Below are 27,142 nucleotides of genomic sequence, written 5' to 3'. Positions count from 1 at the left end.
GAGGGGTGGGGGTGTCACACAGTCAGACTCCTTCCTTGCTTTCACTGCTGTCCTGATAAAAATGTTCAGCCTTTATTTTAAAAGGTAAAAAACCAGAAAAACTGTGCTGTCATCTAAAAACCAAGTTTGTTTGAAGTCTGTTCTCAAACAAATAAGCCATCACATTGAAAATAATTGAACTGCACTGTTTAAACTGTTTCCACCTTTTCAGAGACCCTCAGTAAGTATATTGTATCTCTCATACATGAATTTTATGTAGTAACTGAGTATTTTTACAGTTAACTGTAAACACAGCTATTTTAATCGTCTTTGCTAATGTTTACTGCTTACAGAATGGCAGGCACTGTTTATGGCACTTTAAGTACATTAATCTGTTTAATGCTCATAACAACATACTGTCATACTTTACAAATGAGAAACCTAAAGCACAGAAAAGGTAAATATTCAATAAAGACAAAGCTAGGATTAAGAAAGCTGGTTCCAGAGCCCAGTGTCTAACCTTGGCAGCATAGCACCTCTCATGCCATGTCAAAATTACAGCAAACGAGCAGGAGTCGTGGGATATAATCAGGAAACAACTTTCTTTGTGTCTGCCACTGCCCTTTAACATTTATTCTAGTTCTTTTCTCATCCTTGAATGAAATTTAGGGCCATCTCATCCCCTGTTGTGGAGGACAAAATGGTAACCCACTCCAGTATTCTTGCCTAGGAAAATCCCACAGACAGAGGAACCTTGTGGGCTATAGCCCATGAGGTCACAAAAGAGTTGGACTCAACTGGGCAGCTGAGCGCACGTCCCCTGTAGAGCTGCTCTGAATAGCATAGGTCCTGTGATTAGTAACATCCACCTCTAGTCCAAAGCAACAACTAAAACTGCAACTTCATTACACATTTCTTTTTCCCAAAGCAGGCCTGATACAGGCTAGCAGCCTCTAGCAGTGGTGGTGGAAGGCAAATTAACTTTTCTCTCCCGCCCAACCTTGCATCTTACCTCCCCCATCTTGCTCTTCTGTGGTTTCTGCTCTGAACCTCCAGGATCAAAGAGGGAAGAACTAAAGGGGCAGGAAGTGTTTCACCTAACTAGCAACAAAGTGACCTTAGTTTCCTCTAGCTGTGGGGTCAGGCTATCTCTCAGAGGCATTTTTGTGTTTTTTAGCAATTCCTCCTACCGGGTTATCAGAGATTTCTCACCTGTAGCTTTCTGGAGTCAGGCAAGTTCAGCTGGTTATTAGCTCCTTCCTCCACTCCCTGGATGCCTGACAGTTTTTCCTTCTGTTGAGGTAAACCTTGAAGCAGCTCTCTCGAGCAAGACTCATAAAGAACCTGCAAAAGCACGTTCTCCCATTGAATCCTACCTCATCCATAAGAAACATTCCAGCGTCATTTGCCCAGGCCAGTTCTAACGGTCCAAGCCACTAATACAACCATCTTTCCTTTGCTCAGCCATCCCCTTAGCATTTCCTATAGGAAATCAGGGGCCGCAGTGCAGGACACATTTCTTTAGGCTCTTTAAATCCCTACTATCTTGACTTGAGAGGAGGAGATGGGTGGGAGCTCCTTTCTCCTTCATCGACAAAGAACAGCAATATAAAGAACAAAAAAACCCGGATGACCAATAAGCCTATTAAAAGATGTTCAACCTCACTCATCTTTAAGGTGATGGGAACTGAAACAAATTCTATCCTTCTTTACACATTGAAATGGAAATAACATCAAAGCCTAATGGTACTAAGCATTGAAGAGGACGAAATAAAACAGAAACTTCCACTTGCTGCTGCTGCTGCTGCTAAGTCGCTTCAGTCACTCTGTGTGACCCCATAGACGGCAGCCCACCAGGCTCTGCCATCCTTGGGATTCTCCAGGCAAGAACACTGGAGTGGGTTGCCATTTCCTTCTCCAATGCATGAAAGTGAAAACTGAAAGTCAAGTCACTCAGTCGTGTCCGACCCTCAGCAACCCATGCAGACCCATGGACTGCAGCCTACCAGGCTCCTCTGTCCACTTACTGCTAGTGGAAGAACAAAGTGATGTAAGAGCAGACTGGCTCTTTAAAGGTCTGCCCCTTAAAAAATGTGTAAGATAGATGGTGGGAAGATGCTACATAACACAGGGAGCCTGGCCTGGCACTCTATGATGACCTAGAGGGATAGGATTGGGCGTGGGGGCTTGGAAGGAAACTCAAGAGAAAGGGAGTATATGTATATAGTTATGACTGATTTGCTTTGTTGTATGCAGAAACCAACAAGCACCATAAAGCAGTTATCCTCAAATTAAAAAAGAAATGTAAGTGTCAAGCGAATAAGACAATGCTAACATTTATAAAATCTGGGTGGTAAACACACAAATTTTTTATTATATTATTACTTTGCCAACAAAGGTCTGTCTAGTCAAGGCTATGGTTTTTCCAGTGGTCATGTATGGATGTGAGAGTTGGACTGTGAAGAAGGCTGAGCACTGAAGAATTGATGCTTTTGAACTGTGGTGTTGGAGAAGACTCTTGAGAGTCCCTTGGACGGCAAGGAGATCCAACCAGTTCATTCTGAAGGAGATCACTCCTGGGTGTTCTTTGGAAGGACTGATGCTAAAGCCACTTCATGTGAAGAGCTGACTCACTGGAAAAGACTCTGATGCTGGGAGGGAATGAGGGCAGGAGGAGAAGGGGATGATAGAGGATGAGATGGCTGGATGGCATCACCGACTCAATAGATGTGAGTTTGAATGAACTCCAGGAGTTTGGTGATGGACAGGGAGGCCTGGCGTGCTGCAGCTCATGGGGTCGCAAAGAGTCGGACATGACTGAGTGACTGAACTAAACTGAATATTTATAAAATCTAGGTGGTAAATACACAAATTTTTATTATACCTAAATTTTAAATTACTTATTTTTAAATTTTGAAATAGTTTCAGATATCAAAGAATTTTTAAACAGCACAGATAATAGAAATTATATTTGTATATAGAAATATACATTTCACCTACATTCCATAAATATTAGCAACCTTGCATAACAGTGGGTCAAAATCAGGAAGTTATCACTGATACACCACTATTGTCTACTGACCTTACACAAATGTAAAAAATCATTTAAAAAATCTAACCATTGTATGATTCATGTCATTTAAAATGAATCCTGGGAGTTAACTTACATAGTGACTCAGCCAGAAAATGTATTCCTGGGCATGAAGTCTACCTATTTAGGTACTCTGTACAAGTGGTGGAAAAAAATGTCTCCTCCTCCTGCAGATATACTGGAGAGAAGAGGGTCATGTAACTGATAAGAAGGCTCAAGAGAACATTTTTATTCTATAGATCTTCACATCCCTAAATGTACCAAACAGAAAATGTGAGAAAAGTTGTTTTCAGATAGTTTATCTTATAGTTTTATTATGAAAATTTTAGGATATATACAGACAATACAGTTTTTAATCAAGTAAAAGTGGGATTTTAAATTTAAAAGACACTTAGTTTATGAGTATTCAGAAGTGAAGCCTGAGCAGGCTTAGTAAATTTTTTTAAAATAGCCATTGCATTTATTCATTCTCTTTTTCTCAACAAATATTTAACTGTCCATCCCTCCCTAGCACACACACCCCTGTTACTGCAAAAATCCAATGTCAGGATGCATGGGTGCTCCCACAAAAGCTAAACCAGTGTTTTCCAAATTTGCCAGATCAAAAGAATCACCCAGGTTATATGAAGAATGAGACCCCTGGACTCTACCTCAGAACCATGGAATCAGAATTCCCACGTTTTCCAGGTATCCCAGTTAAGCCATAGGAGCAGGAAAGTTTGGGAAACAGGAAAGTTAAAGGAAGACACATCTGGGAGTTTTGCTGGTGCTTGAGTTGAGCTGATGAGGAAGCCTCGGTTAATGTGTTTAAGACCAATGTTGTAACCTTGGCAGAATCCTGTCAAGAGCCCATAGGGCCACCAGGGTATGTGGGAAGGAGGGGTGGGCAGCAGGGAGAGGATGGCTTTGCAGGAAGGGGCTAAAATAATTCAAAGAAATAGGGAGCTGCCACGTTTAGTCACAAAGCCACCCTCTTATTCATGTAGGTGCCCAACACTCCACTTTCATTTCTTCTGGGTTTCTACGAAGTTGCACCCTGACTCCAGGGGTCAAACTACCCGCCTGGCTGAATCCCCCAGGGTTGAAGGGGAAGACATGAGAGGAGATGCCTAGCTGGGCAAGCTGTCTGAACCAAAGTCAAAATGCCTTGAGATGCCTCTGTGTTCTATCACTTTAGAAAGGTGGTGGTGTTAAAACATTCTTCACATAACAACTGAAGCCAGTTACTAGCCTCTGGGGACAATGATTTGTGCCAGAAGGATGCTGTAAGTTTGGAAAACTGTTCACATTGTGGGCCTTCAAATCTCAGGGAAAAAAGCGGCAAACACACACACACACACACATGCACACGAGCTGAGAGGTTGTTAATTTATCAATCTGTAAACCTGGGGCCAGGCCAAACTCTGTAGCTGTCGAGTCACATATGAACCCAAATTAAAAAGCTTTATTTTTCTAGTAATGATTCATAAGAGGACCCTTCTAGAAGTTTAACTTTCAAATATCCATGGAGACAAGCAACATAAAAGGATCCAAACAAGCATTTGTGGCTACAATGAGGGAATCAGAGTCAACATATCTAATTATATCTCGTGACACTGGTCTACAGTGCGCATCATAAATTATGTTAGAAACTGAAGATGTTTTGGAACCATGGTTAAAACTGGGGAGAATATAATTAAAAACATGATAATTGCCAGGGTGACACAAACACCAGGCCAGTCACACTGACCACGCTGTGTCTGCTGTCTCATGCAGTCTTCAGAGCAGCCCCATGAGACAGTGACTACTATTATGTCTATTTTACATGTGAGGAAATTCGTGAATGGACATGTCCAATTGCTTCCTCAGGGGGACTGCTTTTCAGAGGCCATACTGTTGACAACTATACTCTTCATCAAATCCAGTGATTTGATGGCTAAATTTCTTGGACCTGTATCCCCCTTCCTTAAGATGCCATCTCCATTTCTGGGCATTGTACTGGCATTTCACACCCTACCCACCCCAGCTTATCCTGACGCTCATTGTTTGTGACAGCCCTTCTGCTCTGCCATCTCTTCAGTGTTGCTATTTAGATGTTTCTCTTGGTGTGTGTCCCCACCCTGAGTGGATCCCAAGCCACCTGGGGCTGAGATCATGTCCTGTTAGTGTGTCCTCTTCTTCCTTGAGCTCTCCAAAGTAGCAGGCATTCATTAATTGATAAATATATGTTATTTCAACAGTGATGTTAGTACTGAAGTCGCTGTAGCTTAAAGAATGAAAAAAAAAATTCCAAAGACATTTAGAAAACCAACTAATTCATTCTGAGATTAAAATTGTGTGTTCTCAGGGAGGACAGTTCTCAAACACAAGAGCTAATGGCTGAAGACTCTTTTGTTATTAGGAAAAAATGAATGAAAAAGTAACTACAAGCTTCATGGCCCATGTGCAATGGAATATAGATTTTGTAAATCATTTTGTTGTCAATCTCTTAGTCAACCTTGCCTCGCCAGCAGTTAATGGCCGTGCCTGTTTTCTCTATAAAGAAGCAACAATTGAAAGATGAAGATGGATTGAGCTGCGGTATCCTCACATACAGCTATTTATCATCACTAACTACACTTCTGAGTCTATAACTGTTTCAAAGTAATTTATAGGAATGAAATTCATTATTCAGAAAAACCAGTAACAGATGTCAAGGATGGAGGGTTACAGCCTGCAGGTCTTGCTAATCAGCATTTTTCTTCTTGGGCCTGTCCTGTTGCTCAATTCATGCCATATCGCCATGATAAGCACCTTTCACAGAGGAAAGTCTGGTGGCAATCCTGAGAGTCAGTGGCCATCATTTACCATTCAGCTCTTTCAGATTCCAAACAAAAGATAAGAACTAGGTTTGCCTTCCTTCCATTAGACAGAAGAGTTTCTCCCAAAGTATTTTCAATGAAATGGGTAGAACTGCACTGTTGGATTACCTGAGTGGGCAGCTACATTTCTTTCTGCAGCGTTCATGAAGGACACAATGAGATGTTCCTTTAAGACATGCTTTTTGTATCTTATACACTGAAACATTCTCTTCACTGGTGCACTAAAGCAGGTGACTTTTTAATAGATTGTAACCTAGTCTGTTGCTATTCACATCTCTACTTCTGTGGAGTCTACTTTGGTGGGACTTTTAAAAAGTGATAGCTTTATGTGTACTCTGAATGTTCCATTTGCCACTTAATAAGTCACTTACCCAAGATTGTCTCTGCTAAATTAAATCAATTTGGTATTCATTGTTAAGAAAGATGTTACAGGTCTAACCTACTAGAAAGTGGATATGTGATTTTTAAAATAAATCCTGGATTTATTATATTGGAATGTATTTAAAGAAGCAAAAAATATATAAAGGAGTTTTGATTTTGTTCATGAGAATAGCGCATGTGAAAATATATCTCCCTGCTGCAAACAGAAATCATGTCCATTATTATTATTATTAAGAGTGACATGGGGAAGTCTGGGCAAGAACAGTTAATCCCAGAGAAAATGCCTCCGTGGGAACACTAGCAAGGTCAGTGTTTGCTTAATTATTCACCACCAACTGTCATTCTAATTGTAAGTAATAGATGAGCCTTACATGTTGAAGGTTTCTGTAGACCTCTGTATTTCAAGGCTATTCTCAACTGTCTGAGATCTGGACTCAAGAGTCAAAGCAAAAGAAATAGGTATCTGTTAAAACCACTCCTGTTGAAAAGAGGGTTTCCATTTTGCTCTGTGTGTCCTTAGAGAAAGGTCTTAGGTAATGAGATGCTAGGAGATTCAGCTCAGGTAAGCTCTGTGGGGGTAAATTCAACAAACGAAATTTATCGGGAGTAGGAAAATATTCATCATGTTATATAAAGGGTGTTATAAAACAGATAAAACCTTTGGTCCATACATAAAGCAACAAGCAAGGCTTCTGGAGTTAAGTTAGCCTGCAAAATTCAAGATTATAAATCATGTTTACACAAGGCTGGGCCTGAAAAGAGTTAGACTATGAAAATGTAGGATCTGTATCACAGTAACAGGCTGAACATCTTTGGATTATGAGTCTTGGCTGCCAGTGGGTACATGGCGTGAATCTAAAATGGCTCGTTCTCCTTGTCTACACAAATTCTTTGACAATAATTTGCAGGTTAGCTCCATGGTCAGAGCAAATCAGGGTCATTGCTTGAATTTCCACTGGAGTGCTTAGCTGCCCTGGATAACATGCCCATGGACAAGGATTGCCAACTCAAAAGCTCAGGAGCGAAGCCACTAATGGCCATGAGCGGAATGGCCCTGGGGTAAACAACAGTGCGTGGTGAGGGCCGTGGCAGTGTGGAGAGTTCAAACCCCCTGTAAAGGAGCAGCTCCTCTGCGGGCCCCAGCCCGGTTACTGAGAGGGACTGTGGGCACGGTATTGTTAGAGCTGACTTCCAAGAAAAGCCAGAAACCTCAGACTTGTATGCAAAAATACTCCAATTTTTCATATACTCAACCAACTCAAAAATATTAAAGCACCACAGAGAGCAACCAAAACAAGCCTCTTGATTAGAGCTGACATTGGGTCCACCAGTTTGTAATCCCTGCTTCAGCCTCTAAACTAGGCTGTTGCTGCTGCTAAGTCGCTTCTGTCGTGTCCGACTCTGTGCGACCCCAGAGACAGCAGCCCACCAGGCTCCCCCGTCCCTGGGATTCTCCAGGCAAGAACACTGGAGTGGATTGCCATTGCCTTCTCCAGTGCATGAAAGTGAAAAGTGAAAGTGAAGTTACTCAGTCATGTCCGACCCTCAGCGACCCCGTGGACTGCAGCCTTCCAGGCTCCTCTGTCCATGGGATTTTCCAGGCAAGAGTACTGGAGTGGGGTGCCATTGCCTTCTCTGCTAAATTAGGCTAGTTGATGTGTATTCACTTCACATTCAGGGTAAAGGAGGCAGGCGCTTACAGGTAAATCTGTATAAATCCATTATCACTATGGGGAAAGCACCTTTGTTACCATCAGGACTTCCTGACTGTGGGTCCTGTGGTGAGCTCAGTGGTGGTACCCAAAAGGATATGTCCATGTTCTATCCCCCTGAAACCTAAGAATGTGATCTTATTTTGAAAAAAAAAAAAAAAAAAGGTGGGTGGGGGGAAGAGCTTTCATAGGTGTAATTAAGTTGGAGATCTTAAGATGAAATGACTGATTTATCCAGATGGGCCCTAAATCTGACGACAACATCCTTATAAGAGACAAAAGGATAGACTTGAAGAAGGAAAGACCAGGTAGAGATGGAGGCAGACCTTCTAGTTATGCAAACACAAGCCATGGAAAATCAAAAGCCCCTACGAGCTAGAGGAGGCAGTGAACAGAGTTTCCCGAGAGTTCACAGAGGGACCGCGACCCGGCTGATAGCTTCATTTTTACTTCTTGTCTTCAGAACTGGGAGCATAACTTTCTGCTGTTTTAAGTTACCCACTTTGTGGTAATCTGTTGCCACAACCCCAGGATATTAGTACAGGTCCATAACATCATCTTTCTAAACAGAGCTTCTATAAGCATCATGCTCACCATCTGATAGCGAAAGGTACCTCTGAGGATGGCTGCTTCAACAGAATGTATGCCGAAAGTTAAAAATCAACTCTTCCACTTAAACTCTGGATTTCGTGACATTGACCCTAAAATAAGGATGCTCATATAACCCACAGAGAAGATTAAACTTCAGAGAAAACTGTCATTCAGGAGAAAGACACATTGAAAAACCAAAGACTGGGGCCACTCACTGACTGTGCCTCAGAAGACAGCACAGAGATGCATGTGGTAACATCTGAATTCTGACTAATGATGGCTCTTCTTCATTGTTTGCCTCTGAGTTAAAAATGAGAGCTATAACTGAGACATTTTGATGGATCTGAAGACTACTGAGACAATAGTCATTTTCTAAATTCTAGATACTAACTAAATGTGAGTTGAAAAACCAAATCCAAAATAGTAAATTACCCAAGGCTGGGCGGGCGGGGGCAGGGCAGGGGGGAGTTGAAGTCATCCATTAGAAGCCACTCATTGTTGGGATTATTCAACCCATTTATCACCCTTTCTTAAGTAAGCACTTTGGATCCCCTATGATGTCCCCAAAATTATAAGATCAAATTTAGTTGATACGTGCAGCCTAGAACAGTCCCTGGGATGCAGTAAATGCTGTTTAGGAGTTAGCGATTGTACTTATTGTGGGCTGGTGAACTATTCATTGTGGTCAAACATCATGTCTTCTGAGAATCCTCCTCTGACCTCACATTCTGCCTCGTGTTCCCACAGCACCAGGGGCCAATTAATATTTCTGTCTTTCATTATTGGTTGCCTGTCCCACTAGTCTGTGACCCCTTGAGGCCAAAGACCTCTCTTCTTGGAAATCAAAAACTCGGTCTCTGGAGTCCACCTGGGCACCCACACCAGCACCAACAATTACTATCTGTGTGTACTTCAGCAATTTTATCTAAACTGTAGTCCTAGGCTTGCTTATGTGTAGGATGGATATAATACTACTGCCTACCTTGTTAAAGTAGTGACTGGCTCAGTGGTAAAGAATATGCCTGCCAATGCAGCAGATGTGGGGTTCAATCCCTGCGTCAGGGAGATCCCTGGAAAAGGAAATGGCACCACTCCAGTATTCTTGCCTAGGAAATCCTATGGACAGAGGAGCCTGGTGGGCTACAGTCCATGGGCTCGCAAAGAGTCGAACACAACTTAACAACTAAACAACAATGACCTTGTTTAGGTATTGCAAGGATTTAACTATATTAAACACATAAAGGACACGTTTGCTACAGATTAAGAAGTACTGATTATTAGCTATTATCTGTTTTTATAAGCTTTGTGTCTCCACCACCTAACACTTGTTTAGTACTTGTTAGGTAGGCAGCGATGTTTAGTTTGAATGTGATATCTCTGTTGGTTTCAGAGGCTGTTGGAAGGACGGCCCTCAAAGATCCAAGGACAAGCAGCGCAGTGAAACCCTTGGCTTCCCTCTCTTCTCATCACACATGTCGGTCTCATCTCTAGTGTGATTCTGGGTCTGCATCATTCTGGGTCGAGGGTGCTGCACCATACCACAGCCCACACAGATGTAAACATCACACTGCTCTCCATATCTGTACCTCTTTCTCCTCCTGCCCATGATAAGTCTTCCATGGATTCCAGAGCCAAATCTCTGCCAAAATATTAACCTGGGAATCCAAGAGAGACAGCCCACAATTCTCTACTGGGATAATAGCGACTTTACCTGTATGCACTGGAAACGTTAAAATGAGTTTCTTTGGTGTCTGTAACTAGTCTCCTTTCAAGACACATTATCTAAAATCCACCACCTCTAATCCTCCGGCTTCAGGGGAGCATGTGAACAGATGGCTTTACAATGAGAAGATCTGAGAGGTAAACAAGGAGGCCAGACAAAAATGCTTCTGGTTTTACTTTAATACAAAGGCAAATAAAATTCCATAGACAAAAGTTAAGTGGGGAAAGCGCAGGCAGATTCAAAGGATTTTCCTCAAACCTTCCATCCACAGTCTGTTCCCACCTGACTCCTTGTTGGCAGGATTTTCCCTCACGACACGTCTCACACGTCTGCTCTTACGAAAGGAAAGGGGAAGTCAATACCCATCTAATGTTTTTCCCTCTGATGTATTTTTTAATTAATATTTTGTGATTGTCTCGTTACAAGTGCAGTATATACTCACCAGAAAACACAGCAAAAAAATAACATTTCTGAACATCAACAGTCCTGCACATCAGAGATAACTGATATGAACAGTGTGGCGAGTAGCCCTTGTGTTCTATAGCTGTAGACAGAGGCATGGGCTATAGATCTAGATAATAGACTGTAGCTCTAGGTCCGTCTGTAGGTACAGACATAGCACATCACTGTTTGTCCACTGGTAGCACTAGCACGTAGAGCTACAGACAGTGTTCAAGTTGATGGCAGTTTATTGGGTAGGAGGGGCATATTTTGATCCATAATCTGCCTTCTTCATTGAAGTCAGCACACACCTTGTTTAATCCTAAATCTTTTCCCTCCTAAAACTTCAGGTTGGGTTGTTCTCCACTTGTCCACCTCTAGCTTGGTCTCCCCAATATAATCCATTTTTTCAGCTTCTGTAAAGCTCCTGTAAGCCCAGCTGCTCTGTGGGTTACTGGGTCCAGGGAGTCTTCAGATTTTCCTACCACAAAGAACTGGCTACTCATGTTGTGTATTGGGAAGTGACTTGGCCTAAGAATTTTAATTCAAATGTATTCACCCAGCATTTGCTGCTTCTTTTTTACATCCTCAGCTTCAGTCATGACCCTTGAACATGTTTCCCAATAGCAGAGATTCCTTCTAAATTTGTAGATGATGGGATCTTAGATGTAATGACAAAAGTAATTATTATAAGTTGTAGATAACACTTTATTAGCTGCAAAGCTAAGGGCTTCAGAACTAACCCTTGGAACCACTCTTTAAATAGATACTGTTATTGTCCCCAGTTTACAAACGAGGAAACCAAGACTTAAAGAACGATCTTATCTAATGTTTGAGTCAAATCCAGGATTACCTGACCCCATAGCTTGGATCATGCTGCACTGAGTTTGATCTACAAGAGTTTCTCACAGAGGATTTAGCAAATACCCAGGACATGGATCCTAGGTATTAAAGTCCTCCTTCTCAAGGTTTGAATTCTTTCTGGATGAGAACTGTATCAGCAGGTTTGTAGGAGGATCTTAGTCAAGAGAAGGAGGTCATCTCCCGGGAATGCCTCCTGGTTAGAAGGTTGACTCAGCTTGATAATATTATAAACTGTGTTGTTGTTTAGTTGTTGTTCAGTTGTTCAGTCATGTCCAACTCTTTGCAACTCCACGGACTGCGGCATGCCAGGCTTCCCTGTCCTTCACCATCTCCAGGAGCTTGCTCAAACTCACATCCGTTGAGTCAGGGATGCCATCTCATCCTTTGTTGTCCCCTTCTCCTCCTGCTTTCAATCTTTCCCACCATCAGGGTCTTTTCTAAGGAGTTGGCCCTTCTCATCAGGTAGCCAATGTATTGGAGCTTCAGCTTCAGCACAGCTTAAACTGTGTGATTCTGTGTATCTGATGACTGGGAATCCTCTTCAGAGTGCTGAAGGCCAGGCTCGGTGGTGGGCAGGCTGAGGCTTTACCTAAAGACTTACTTGACTTGGAGCACTGTTTCCCCAAAGATTGTTCCTCCAGAGAAGACTTAGCAATTATATGAAACAATTCCCAACCAGGCCCATTTATGTAGTTTCCTATTGTTGAAAACAGTTGATTTGGCATGAAGGACTTCCTAGAGATAGTTTTCTCCTGTTGAGGATTTTCTGAAGTTTCTTTTCCTTTTTTTTTTTTTTTTTTTTTGACTAACTTTCATGAATGTTTCCCTCCCACTTTCCACTTTCCTGTCAACTTACTGTTGACATAAGCTGAAACTGGTTGTGATCCTCCCATGTGTGGATAAATGTGAACCTTGTCCTCTTAAATCCATCTGATAATGACTAACAAGAAACAAACCAAAAAACTACGTAAAAAGTGTAAATCTTGGGCAGGTTGGCAATGCGGTATCCAAACTACAGTCTGGAATAGGGTATTCAAGAACTTAGCATATTTGTATCTCATCACAAACTTTCTTCTCACTTGCCTACTAATTTGTTAATGATAAGTGTGAAGAGCGTAGACATAGTTGTGACATCCAATTACGAGAATAGATGTTGGGACACAGTTCTCTAAGCAAGGGTCTTAGACATATTTCAGAAGAAAAGATCGTAGCTGATGCATAGAAACTGTATCTCTTCCCAATTATACTCCTGTGAAACCTGCTCCAGTAATGCAGAGGGATCAGCTATGCTCAGGGAGGGATACCACTTCTATTGAAGCTGAAGGTAAGGAGATGGGGGTAGTGAGGAGGTTTATATATCCTAAAAAGGAGCCCTTGGTTTTAGGGCTGTCATACATGATGGTTTTAATTTCCTATGATACAAGGGGACAGAAGAGATGGGGAGGGTGGCGGGAAGAGAGTAGTGAAATTCTGGCCCTAGTGGAGAATGCGAAAGGGCTTAGAGTATGGAAATTCTTTTAAAGAACACAGAGGACACCAAGAAGCTGTGAGTTTGAAGACTCTGTGGAGGGCAGCAATAGGCAGTGGAGTGACAGGTAAAAATAGGAGATAGCAGGGACTTCCCTGGCGGTCCCCATACTTCCACTGCAGGGACTATGGGCTCTCTCCTGAGTTGGGGAACTAAGATCCCACATGCCACGTGGTGTGGCCAAAAAGTTTAAAAGAAAAATAGGAGATAGCAGATAATTTGATTGATCCGGGTCTGGAGTTTGAGCAGACAGGTTCAGCATAAAGTGGTGAAAGTGATGCATTTGTGTGTCTGGTTTGGATAAGGAAGGAAGCGATGCCATAGGTAGGGATAATCAATGTGGATAGAAAGGAATATTGAAGAGCTGGTGTACTGACAGTAGTGGGGGGATGAATAATCAGAAGCAAAAAGGGAATATGAGAGGAAGAGAGGAGTAGGAAGAATAGAAGTTGGCCCACAATTGATAAATTTGAGCTTAAGGCAAAGTTCCAGGTGGTAAGATCCAGGGCATATCCATCAATGGGAATAGGTGGCTGAGATGGGAAGAATAGGAAGTGTTAAAGACACAAGACTCTTGAGGCCAGTTTGTGGAAAGAGTGGACCAGTAGGATTTGAAGACATCCATGATGATGGCCATGCTTTTTTTCTAGTACTGGTGTTATCACTGTTTTCTTGTATGCCTTCTTGTTACAGGATGCTTCTAGTACTTGTAAAAAAGGAAGAAAACAAAAGGGGTAGAGAGCCAGTGAGAAGGACATCTTTGGATATAATAAGTGGCCTAAATGACAGGGATTATGTATCTCAGGGACCTTAATCTCTCCTCATGTTATGGGGCTGTGTTTACATTTCTTACCTGCTCTCCTCAACTGTTGGTTTCTTGGAAGGAGACCTGTGGCTCATCATATGAGCATCCTCTTCCAGTTCTGAGCATGCAAAGCACTTCTTCAGGAAAACTTCATCAATAGCTTGCAGATGGTTCTAATACATCTTTAGATGTCTGTACACAGTTTCTGCAAATGCTATATTAATGCTTAAATGGCCATATGATGTCTCTGTATGTGCAGCCTTGGCCCACTTGCATAAGCTGGGAGATGCAGGATGATCATGAGAGTAGGTCTGGACACTGCTGAGAAAAGGGGAAGTTCCCAGAGGACAGGTACATGCGCTCCTATAGCTTCTAGACTCCAGCCTCTAGCACAGGCCCCTGTACTTCATAAATGCCAGAGAGGCCCAGATTAGAACAATAGCATCCCATTTTTCAAATGAATCTACTTCTGACCAGTCAGACACTGAGAGACAAGAAGCGTCAGTATTACCAGAAGCACAAGTCTGTCTGATCACCCACAGACTCGGGTTCATAAAATGTTTCTTGACCTTCAGATTAACACACTCTATATATCTTTTAATGAAGGCTAGTTCTTGAATTATTTTACAAACATAAACTAAAGAAAGAAGATCCCAGTTGGGCAGTGTTTACTGTACTGTAGGATAATGTATTCTGAATGGGGGTGATTTCAAGTCCAGAAATAAGAAATAGGTAGTGTGGTTTTGATCCCAGTCCACTGACAGATCTTAGCCAGTCTCTGATATTCTTGGAGGCTTCAGCATGCTTCAGCTCAGTGAAGGGACACCGTGACAAAAAGGCAAACTTCTTGTAAACACTGGTGGTACAGGCCTGGGCTGGACTAGGCCAGACATGGTTCCCCTTGATGTATTCTCTTTAGAACCAGAACCAGAGAAATTGGAGCAACGGGGCAGGGGCGAGCCTGGAAGTGGTGTGTCAAGATCTATGATTTGACAATACATATTTTTTGGTGACCATCTGGGGATTAAATTAACATATTTAAAGTTCAAAAGGGAATAGAAATTCATTGCTAGAATGGGAGAGGTCATTTTTTTCCTGGATCCCTCCCAAAGAGAAAATTGAGAACAGAATTTGTTGCAGGAAAAACCCAGAGGGATTTTTTTCCTTCAAAGAAGCCAGCAGATGTTTTCACTCTTTCTAGAGCCAACTCTCAGTTAACCAGCCTTTGGACATTCGGTTTTTCAGTTACAAACTTTTGCTTTTCTCACTCATGTCACCAGACCTGACAAGAGCTCCTCTCTAGCCAGTATTTGAGAGATTCTACTGTTTGTTGGACCATAAAGAAAGCTGAGTGCTGAATAATTGATGCCTTTGAACTGTGGTGCTGGAGAAGGCTCTTGAGAGTCTCTTGGACTGCAAGGAGACCAAACCAGTCAATCCTAAAGGAAATCAACCCTGAAGATTCATTAGAAGGACTGATGTTGAAGCTGAAGCTCCAATACTCTGGTCATCTGATGCGAAGAGCTGACTCACTGGAAAAGACCCTGATGCTGGGAAAGGTTGAAGGCAGGAGGAGAAGGGGACCACAGAGGATGAGATGGTTGACTGGCATCACTGACTCAATGGACGTGAGTGTGAGCAAGCGCCGGGAGATGACGAAGGACAGGGAAGCCTGTGGTGCTGCAGTCCAGGGGGTTGGAAAGCGTCAAACTTGACTGACTGAACAGCAACAAGTAACAGACTTGTTAGAAGATCTATCACCAGTGAGAGAGAGCAAAAAGAACAGCAAATAAGACATTTCCGAATTTATTAGCAGTTTGCCTTCTCTTCTTCTTACCTTCTCCTTTTTCCTCTCTACCATGATCCTTCCTCACCGTCTCCTTCATGCCAGCAGGTGGACAGATCCTCAGAGTTTTGTCATCCCTCCTAGTCCTCTCCTCAAGACACATGCCCTTCTCACAGACACTTCCCCTTACACAGAACAGTTAGAAATTTAGGGCAGATAGCAGAATTTTAAAATGAGTATAACACTGCAATGAATTAGCCTCTGGAGGCCTCATTCACTGAAATACCTTTTTTTCAATTAAAACAAAATTTTTTTTGTAAGTAGCATCAAAGATAGCATTGCTGTTCAGCTACAGTACTAGATTAAACATTCAGCATCCAAGATCATGGTCCACTAGGCCAGGCATATCTTATAATCTCAACTTCCTATACAGAAGAGAAGGAATGTATCGAGCACTGCCACATGATTATTTCATTTAATTTTCTCAACAACATGCTGGGCTATACAGATGATGGTTCCTGACATGCAAAAGCCTTACCTGGTTGATCTCTAAATCCATCGTTGCTGCATCACCTTCCATGCATCCCTCTTTCTACCTCCCTCTCTCTTCACATTGTCCTCAGTGGGGACAGGAAGGGATTCTGGACAAGAAATTTATGCAGCCTCCCTTTCCTCCCAAACTTATCCTGTCCCCCACCCCACTGCCCCCCACACACTCCTTTCTTTATTCAGGGACATCTAGCCTTAGGAGAAATACAAAGGAGTTCTCCACCTAAAACTTTTTTTTTAAAGCTATCCTATCAAAGTTAACTTTTTCAAAATTGTGGTTGCTATTCATTCACTCAGTCATGTCCAATTCTCTGTGACCCCATGGACTGCAGCACGCCAGGCTTCCCTGTCCTTCACCATCTCCCAGAGCTTGCTCAGACTCATGTCCATTGAATCAGTGATGCCATCCAACCATCTCATCTTCTGTCATCCCCTTCTCCTCCTGCCTTCAATCTTTCCCGCCATGAGGGTCTTTTCCAGTGAGTTGGTTCTTTGCATCAGGTGGACAAAGTATTGGAGTTTCAGCTTCAGCATCAGTCCTTCCAATGAAGAGTCAGGGTTGATTTCCTCTAGGCTTGACTGGTTTGATCTCCTTGCTATCCAAGAAACTCTCAAGAGTCGTCTCCAGCACCACAGTTTGAGGACATCAATTCTTTGGTGCTCAGCCTTTTTTATTGTCCACCTCTCACATCCATACGTAGTTAATTGCAAGGTTGTGTCAGGTTTCAGGTGTCCAGCAAAAAAGTAAAACTAACTTTTAATGTTAAAAATTGGAGAATAAAACAACAACAACAACAAAAACCAGTCTATGTCCCAAATTGAAAAATTCCTTTGTAAACAACCCTTGAAATGAAATCAAATCAAAAACTGAAAAATGACTAAGAAATGCTGATACTAGAACTACATAACAGAATTGCTTGGTGGGAGAAAATACAATTAGCTGGTTTCAGAACAATATAATACATACTTAGATGTTTTGGAAAAATAAGAATTACAACAGCCAGCCTCTGTTACTCTCAGCTACATTAATAGCCAGCCAGGATCCAGCCCAACTTACCAGCAGGCCAACAGTACATATAGAAACTTTGGCCCCCCCAACCACCCAGAACCAATGCTTTGCCTAACAATGAGCCAGGACTAGCCCTGGGGCCCCTGGAATTCCAAAACCAAACACATCATGTCCCAGCCCTGCCAGCCAGTGGTCAGCCTCCACACAAGTTAGGGCCTGGAAACCAACCAGACCAGGGGCCAGCCTGTCTCACCCTAAAAGACCACCACTGGTAATCAGCCTACCCACAAAAGGACTCCACATAGAGCCCACACAAAGGCACCCCTAAAGCATATAATTCTGGTGACCAGACATGAGCATGCTGCTGGGATGCATAAGACGTCTCCTACAAAAGGCCACTTCTCCAAGGCTGGGAAACAACCTACCAGATACATCAAAACGAAATTGGCAAGTTAGGCAAAATGAGGCAACAGAGGGATATGTTCCAGATGAAGGAACAAGATAAAGCCCCAGCAAAAGAATTAAGTGGAGATGAGAAAAAGAAAAAGTTCAGTTCAAGGTAATGATTGTAAAGATGATAGAATGGATGAACAGAGCAAACAGATGTAACAGACGCTGGCTGTGGTAATTCTTATTTTTCCCAAACGTCTAGATGTGTATTATATTGTTCTGAAACCAGCTAATTGTATTTTCTCCCACCAAGCAATTCTGCTATGTAGTTCTAGTATCAGCATTTCTTAGTCGTTTTCCAGTTTTTGATTCGATTTCCTTTTCATTCCAAGGGTTGTTTACAAAGGAAATTTTCAATTTGGGACATAGACCCTTTTTTATCTTTTGTTTTACTCCCCAATTTTTAACATTGAAAGTTATATTTATTTTTTTGTTGGACTCCTGAAACACCTGTAAGTTATTAACAAAGAGGAAATAAAAGGAAGAATTAAACAAAGATGAAGGATGCAGTAACTGAAATGAAAGATACACTAGAAGGAATCAATAGCAGATTAAATGATACTGGGAATTGGATCGGCAAGCCAGAAGACAGAGTGGCAGAAATGACTGAAGTTGAATAGAAAAAAATGAAGAGAGATTAAGAGACCACTGGGAAAACATCAAGCATACTACCATTTGAAGTAAAGGGGTCCCAAAAAAAGGAGGAAAAAAGAGGCAGAAAACATACTTATTTGAAAACATAACAGTTGAAAACTTCACTAGCTCAGGCAGAAAAATAAACAGATCTAGATCCAGGAGCCCAAAAAGCATCAAGCAAGACCAACCCAAGGAGGACCCTTAACAAGACATATTGTAATTAACACAGTACAAATTAAAGATAGAATATTAAAAAATCAACATGGAGAAAGCAACACTCCTGGGCATATATTCAAAGAAAACAAACTAAAAGACTGACTCAAAAGGGTGCTTGCACCCCAGTGTTCATAGCAGCATTACTTACAATAACCAAGATATGGAGTCAACCTAAGTGTCCATCAGTGAATGAATGAATAAGGGTATGGTACATATATATACAATGGAATACCATTAAAATGAAAATTTGCCATTTAAAACGACATAAGGACCTGGAGGATATTATGCTTCGTGAAATAAGCCAGACAGAGAAAGACAAATGCTGTATGTTATCACTTATAAGTAGAATAAATCAAAAAAATAAAAGACATAAATGAATGTAACAAAACTTTGTCCATAGGATAAACTCCACAGTACATTGTTGAATGGAAAAGTTGAAGCAAAGCAGGATGTGTAACATACTACATACACAAATATACAGCTAGCATATTGAAACAGCATGACTCATGAGTGAAATCACACAGTGACTTTATTTTATGTCCCACTGGCCCATTAAAATGTATTCACTGGGGAAGGTCTCCTACCCCTAGATGAAAATTCATTTCCATGATTTTTCTGATCACTTGTGAGTTATACAAAGTGTTCTATCACTTCAGATCACTAGTATCAATTTAGATTTCTCAAGATCAATTAAGAAATTAGAATGCCCAGTCCTATGCCATACTCAAAACTGTGAACTCAAAGTTAAGTTACCATTGCACCTCTCTCTCAAAGGAGACTTGCTTTCTCTAGCTCAACTTTGCTGCTACTTATTACTAGTTATTTCTGACCATTCTAGGGTGGGATGATGTGAGGTAAAGAGAGCATGAAAGTAAGAATTGTGCTGTACATTCTGAGGGGCTTCCCACGTGGCTCAGCAGTAAAGAATCCACTGCCAATGCAGGAGACACAAGTTTGATCCCTGAGTCGGGCAGATCTCCGGCAGAAGAAAATGTCAACCCACTCTTGTATTCTCACCTGGAAAACCACATGGACAGAGGAGCCTAGAGGGCTACAGTCCATGGGATGGCAAAGAGTAGGACACAACTTAGCAGCTAAACAACAAGTATTCCCTGGGTCTGACAGGTGATTGAAACACAATTTTTACTCAGGTGTAGGGTGACCAACTTATTCCAGGTTTCCAGGACCTTCCCAGTTTTAAAATCAAGGCCCCTGCCTTTGAAATTCCCTCAGTCCACACCAGTTGGGGTGGCCACCATCCTACTCAGAGGATGCTATTGTGGCCTTGTAGTGGCAATCCTCCCACCACTGGAGGTCTCGCCCCTGCTTTTCCCTGATGCACCTGATGTGCTCTCATTAGGGGTACTGCCTGCTCTCCCTCCTGGTAGCCTTGCACTCCACCTCCAGATTATGAGTGCTGAGCTCTCTTCCCCATCTAGATAGACTATTGTGTGTGACAACGTAGCTCTTTCCCTCCCCTTCCCCGTCCCCCCCCCCCCCACTGTGTGGTCCATCCTGGTACACGAAAGTCGCACATTTTTTGTGTTGACACGCTGTGAGCTTCAGGAGCCAACCCATGGGACCAAACTCCTATGGCTCCACCCAGCTGTTTCTCTGGCTCTCAGGCAAGTGGGAGACACCGCACTGTTAGTGTCTGTCACTTGGCAAGGCCCCATGTCAAAATGAGTCCCATGGAAGGTTCCCTCTACACCTGAGGGGGTGGGTCATGCACTGCTCTTTCCAAAGAAATCATCTTTAGAATCACAAATTTATCTCCCTCTCCTTTTCCATCAGCAGCCCACTATTTTTTTACCTACAAAGTAGGTACAAAATTGAAGGTCACAAAATTGGCTTCTGTTTCCATTGAGGATTTATATTTTGGTATGCTGTTCACTTTAGTATCTGGCAATCTAATATCTGTCATCTTAGGCTTGTCATTGAAAGTGCAAATTTAACATCATATTTCTATTCTATATAAGCATAGCATAGCACTGGAAGAATGTATAAGAAATAGCAGTTAAAAAAAAAAGAAGAAGAAATAGTGGTTGGCTCCAAAGTGGGAAGTAACTGACAGAGAAGAAAAGAGGAGACTGACTTTTCACTATTGACATTTTAGTGTCATTTATACCATTTAAATGTATATACTGTACATATATTATTAAAACAAATTAGTATTTCTTGAAAGGTAATGGTAGAATGCCTATGATTAAACTTAAGCACAAGCCTTGTATAAATTGCCAAATTTAGCTTCTAGTTCAGTTCAGTTCAGTCGCTCAGTTGTGTCCGACTCTTTGTGACCCCATGAACCGCAGCATGTCAGGCCTCCCTGTCCATCACCAACTCCCGGAGTCTACCCAAACCCACGTCCATTGAGTCAGTGATGCCATCCAGCCATCTCATCCTCTGTTGTCCCCTTCTCCTCCTGCCCTCAATCTTTCCCAGCATCAGGGTCTTTTCCAATGAGTCAACGCTTCACATCAGGTGGCCAAAGTATTGGAGTTTCAGCTTCAACCGTCAGTCCTTCCAGTGAACACCCAGGACTGATCTCCTTTAGGATGGACTGGTTGAATCTCCTAACAGTCCAAGGAACTCTCAAGAAACTTCTCCAACACCACAGTTCAAAAGCATCAATTCTTTGGCACTCAGCTTTCCAACTCACATCCATACATGACCACTAGAAAAACCATAGCCTTGACTAGGTGGACCTTTGTTGACAGTAATTAATAAATGTGGTTCTATGCAGGAATAAGTGAATCAAAAAAGCAGAATGGAAAGTACAGAAACAAACCTGAGGCTATATATGAACTTACCATATGCTAAAAATATCTCAAATCAATAGGGGGGAATCAACGATTTTAAAAGCTGCATCTGAGCAATAGGCCAGACATTTGAAGAAACATAAAGTTAGGCTTCTTGCTCACTCCTACACCAAACCAGTTTCATGTAGACCAAAAAGATGAATTAAAGAAAGTTAACCATGCAATGTTATGACATGGGGAAGGACATCAAGTATGATACAAATAGAGAAGCTGTGAAGGAGAAGTTGAATAATTAACTACGTAAAAATTAAAGCCATTGAAATTTCCCCAAATGTAAATAATGACAAAAATACATATATATGTACCTACACAGAAAAATAATCCACAAAGCTATGCACCATAGCAATCAAAGTAGTTTGACTTTATGGCCATATTACACAGGCAATTTTAATTGTCCTGTTCTTTTTCTTGAAAAAAAGAAGAGTTGTCCTGTTTGTTTTTTCTTGAAATTAGTATGCATTACTTAGTAGTAGACTTATTTTAGATTACATCAGGAATAAACTGTAATCTGTTACAATAATGATTCCTTGTTGAAACAACATTTCCCAGTAAAACATAAATATGTTTGCTCATGCAAAGGACATGTTTTCATAGCAGGTATTTTATCCCTGCGGTCCTATTCCTAGAGTTACTGATACTCATCAAGAAAAGGGCTGAAACTTGAATCCTTCTATGCACGCACTTACTTTGAGCTAATGTTGATAGTCCACTGTCCACAGTGACACTTGAGACAGGTTCTATTGACGAACCTGAAATTGGAGACCTTGGTTATAAGCAACGCCCAACAGAATGCTCTTGTGAAGGGTGTACATGCTCTAATTGATTTATTCTTTCACACCCAGGTTAAATTTTTCTAATTCCAGCTTCAGAGGACAGGGCAAGGCAGATATTTTTAGCTAGAAAGTTCAGAGAAGAAATTATGGTTATATTGCTTCAAAACTCAACATTTGCAGTGTTCAGAAGCTGGGGAAAAAATATGTGTAATCCACAAAAGAAAAGCTCACTATGGGATAAAGTACTAACAAACCATGAAACAGATATGAAGATGTGCCATTAGTAGTGGTGACAGTGACTTTATTGAATGTCTGCCATGTGCCAGGCACTGTGCTATATGCTTTATTATGTTCTCTCAAGCCAGAAGTAACTTCTTTAAAAACAGACTCCTTTATCAATTACTTTTCAAAAAAGATAATTTCACAAAAGTTGGATTTTTTGAGATTTTTCTAGCTCATTGCATTATCTGGAAAAGTGTTGCTGAGTACAGACATAAATAATAATAAAGGTCCTCAGTTCAGTTCAGTTCAGTCGCTCAGTCATGTCTGACTCTTTGCGACGCCATGAATCGCAGCACACCAGGCCTCCGTGTCCATCACCAACTCCCAGAGTTCACTCAGACTCACATCCATCGAGTCCGTGATGCCATCCAGCCATCTCATCCTCTGTTGTCCCCTTCTCCTCCTGCCCCCAATCCCTCCCAGCATCAGAGTCTTTTCCAGTGAGTCAGCTCCTCGCATGAGGTGGCCAAAGTACTGGAGTTTCAGCTTCAGCATCATTCCTTCCAAAGAAATCCCAGGGCTGATCTCCTTCAGAATGGACTGGTTGGATCTCCTTGCAGTCCAAGGGACTCTCAAGAGTCTTCTCCAACACCACAGTTCAAAAGCATCAATTCTTCAGTGCTCAGCCTTCTTCACTAATACCTATTAAAAGTTCTCCAGGAAGTTTTAAAATATAAATGAAGATCTTTGGACCCTTTCATTTTCCATATTGAAAAGCAGAGTTTATAGCATTGTCAAACACTAAACTTTCTCCAAGGAGCTAGAAGATGATGATGATGAAGGTGTTGCTGCTGCTGCTAAGTCGCTTCAGTCGTGTCCAACTCTGTGTGACCCCACAGACAGCAGCCCACCAGGCTCCCCTGTCCCTGGGATTCTCCAGGGAAGAACACTGGAGTGGGTTGCCATTTCCTTCTCCAATGCATGAAAGTGAAAAGTGAAAGTGAAGTCACTCAGTTGTGTCCAACTCTTCGTGACCCCATGGACTGCAGCCTACCAGGCTCCTCTGCCCATGGGATTTTCCAGGCAAGAGCACTAGAGTGGGGTGCCATTGCCTTCTCCGGATGAAGGTGTTAGCCAGCACTTAACGAACCTTACTCTAGGTCAGGTGCTCTTCCAAGTGCTTTCCACGTGTGAATTAACTTAATCTACCCAGCAACTCTGTGAGGACTTACAAGTATTATCTCTGTTTTAAGAGAATGAAACTGAAGCATAAAGAAATGTTAAAACTTCTCCAAGATCTCACAGCTAATGAGTAATGAGGCTGATAATTGGACCCAGATAGTCTGGTTCTAGGGCTCTTATACAACACACCACGGCTTGGAGACTGGCCTCCCTAGGCCAGATCCCTTTAGGGAGAGGTGAGAGGGGGTGGGAGGGGGTGTCAAGTTATCAGACTTGTAGAAATAGGTCTGCATCCTTTAACTAGCATTTCAAAATGAAAAACAAACATTATTTGGGCAAAATCAGTCCCACATTCTTGTATGAAATTAAAAATCAGGGTGCTTAAGTTGCCAAGATAATTGCCTCAGGGTTTTATTATCCTCTGCTACAAGACAACTACATAGAAGGGAATATTTTGTTGGATACCCACTTCCTCTGTGAATCTAAAGGATCAGATTTTCACTTACTGTCCTTGTTCTTCCCTGGGCAAGCTAGTTTGCCTTTTATCCAGTGAAGTGAAGTGAAAGTCACTCAGTCATGTCCTACTCTTTGCGACCCCATGGACTATACAGTCTGTGGAATTCTCCAGGCTAGAATACTGAAGTGGGTACCCTTTCCCTTCTCCCGGGATCCTCCCAACCCAGAGATCGAACCCAGGTCTCCTGCGGCAGATTCTTTACCAACTGAACTATCAGAGAAGCCTGGAGTAGTAACACTGTGAAAATGTAGGCCATACATACTCATTATACATAGCAGAAATCAGAATTTCTACTATATAAACCATGTGGTGTCTCTGGAAACACAGTTGAGTCTAAGTTATGCAGTAACTTTACAAGTCAAAGCTGACTTCAGTGCTGAAAGTGAAAGTGTTGGTCACTTAGTCGTATCCAACTCTTTGCAACCCCATGGATTGTAGCCCACCAGCCTCCTCTGCCCATGGAATTCTCTAGGCAAGAATACTTGAGTGGGTAGCTATTCCCTTCACCAGGGGGTCTTCCTGATCCAGCAATTGAACCCAGGTCTCCTGTGTTGCAGGCACCTAGCTTATTAGCTCTGAAACCTTGAGAAAGTAGGCTTAACTTCCCTAAGCCTTAATTTTCTCATCTCCAAGATGGAGATAAAACATACTTACTTTACTGAGTTATTGAGAGGATAAAATGAGATTCTATGTCTGGTACAGTGACTGGTAAGCACTCCGTCATTGTTAGCTTTTAACTGTTTTCACCTTTTTTTTCTTCTTTAATATCTCATCATAATTAACCAATACCTGCTCTGATGTTATCATTCTTCAACATTAAAAGTGATTTCAGTGTTCCTGTTATCTTGATTTTAGTTTTTATGTGTGGACAATGAGATGTTGAGACAAGGCTATCAAGGTTTCCATCTGAAGCATCTTGTAACCTGGAACCAACAGGAATGAAGGACAGAACAAGATGATAATGAGGAAAGCCCAGCCCACAGAGCATCCGTGTGGCCAAAGCTCTTGCAAAAAATGCGAAGCACATAAGACGGAATGTCCCCTTATGTCACAGCTGAAAACTGTAACATAAATATTTTTGTCAGTTGGCTTTATTCTACAGATGTTTTTGAAGATTTGTTGTTGAAACAGCCAATCCACTCCTGAATAAAATAAAAAAAAAAAAACCTTTGGCAGTACTCAAAGTGTCAACTAATTAGATCCAAATTGCAGCTGAACATTTTGAAATGTATGCATCGCCTACGTGAATACTGAGTGAATTTATTATAAATAGAATTTAAATTGCTGTGAAAGAAGGACCCTCAATGGGTCGGGAGTAAACTAATTGGTGAATGTTTATTAAACACCTTATTAATATCTCGCCTCACAAGGGACAGTACACAATGGACTAAATGATGAGTATTCCAACTATGTACTTGGAGAAGGCATTCTGCAAGGGAGTCAGAAAGCCACTAGAAGTTCTGTGTAACAAAACTAAATCCATTTCTTCTACTAATTCTGTGAAGGTTAAAAGGTCACTTATCCTTTCTGTTTTAAACTGGACTCCTACCCTGTGGGCCTAATTCTCCCAGCAAACTTATTTATAAGTGAATTTGAATGCTTAAGGTGGTATCACCCATTCTCATTTGCAAGACCCACAGCTTCTTAGAAACTCAGTGGGTAACTTCAAACATTGATGCTACTTTCTACTCTGAAGATGAGTTGATGTAGGCTTTGAGGATCTGTTTCTGCACTTTGAGTGCAGTTGCACTTTGAGTGACCCATTTGCCAAAGTACATCATGATAGGTGATATAGATGACAGAATTCTAGATGGGGTGGTTGATAAAAAAAAAAATAATGTAAGCAACCAACTTGTTCATTGTGTAAAGAACTCTATGCCTTTTAGAACCATCCCACACTGAACCTGTTTTTTAAGTAGTGTGTGGTTTGTCACTGGAGCTTCAGAGTTCAATGCCACGAAATAATCTCCAAGAGGTCTGAGGAGGAGACTCTGATGTAAATAGGTAGGTGTATTGGTTTCCTTAGGCTGACCTGACAAAGCATCACAAATGGTGGTTTAAAAGAGCAGAAATGTATTGTGTCATGGTTCTTAAAAATCCAAAATCAAGATAGCAGTAGGGCCATGCTCCCTCTTAATGCCCTAATGAAGGATCATCTTCTCTTGCCCCCTCCTAGTTTCTAGCAGTTGCCAGAAATCCTAACTGCTCCTTGGCATGTAGCTGCATCGCTCCCATCTCTACTCCTGTCCGCAAAGGGACTTCTTCCCCCTGTGCGTGTTTCTACCCTCTCTCCCCTTAGAAGGGTACCAATCATTGTGTTTAGGGCCCACCCAAATCCAACATGACTCTCTATTAACTTGACTACATCTGTGTAGACCCTGTTTCCAAATAAGATCACATTCTCAGATATAGAGGATTAGGACTTCAACCCGGGTTTGGGGGATAGGAGAGCACATAATTCAACTGACAAAAGTTGATTAGTTGATTCTAGGATTTTATAATCGATTGATTAATTGATTGATCCTAGGAATTTATAATTCCTTTCTATCAAAATGATGTCGTTAGTTGGCCCAGCAGTTACTAACTAGCTCCCTCAGTACTAAACAAAATACTACTATTGTGAGGGGGTTTTGTTTTTATTGTTGTGATGTCTTGCTACTTCTATAAGTCTTGTATTTTATGAAGGATTAGGGAACCTTCAGTTGCTGTCTTGAGTCAGACCACAAGATGTTATTTACAGTGCGTTTTTAACTCATATTCAGGCTTACTAACCTCACATTTGCTTACATTCAGAAATACACAGATGTACACTACCAGAATTGATTTATAGCATATAAGTGAGATAGAATGAACTTCTAAAATTTTATTAGAATTTTAATAATAGACTAGACCACAGATGTTAGCCCCCTTTGGAAAATGACCAATTGGTCTCACTGGTAAATCCGAGAACAATGTCATGGCTTTGGCCTACTCTCCTATGCTGATTTGTACATATCTTGATTGCAAACTGTGGTGTTTTAGATGCATA

At 41.7% G+C, this 27,142-nt stretch overlaps 1 long non-coding RNA gene across 1 annotated transcript in view; it reads left to right on the top strand.

Moving 5' to 3' along the window:
• LOC138421851 (uncharacterized) overlaps nucleotides 1-25,208 on the top strand; it is a 33,260-nt gene extending 8,052 nt beyond the window's left edge. The window contains exon 3 of the long non-coding RNA XR_011249651.2: nucleotides 24,970-25,208. This is a non-coding gene — a long non-coding RNA (uncharacterized lncRNA). The remainder of the gene's footprint in view (nucleotides 1-24,969) is intronic.
• Nucleotides 25,209-27,142: the final 1,934 nt, after the last annotated feature.

This window comes from Ovis canadensis, chromosome 16 (assembly GCF_042477335.2).
Source record: "Ovis canadensis isolate MfBH-ARS-UI-01 breed Bighorn chromosome 16, ARS-UI_OviCan_v2, whole genome shotgun sequence".
Taxonomy (NCBI): domain Eukaryota; kingdom Metazoa; phylum Chordata; class Mammalia; order Artiodactyla; family Bovidae; genus Ovis; species Ovis canadensis.
This window is presented reverse-complemented; position numbering and strand designations above follow the sequence as displayed.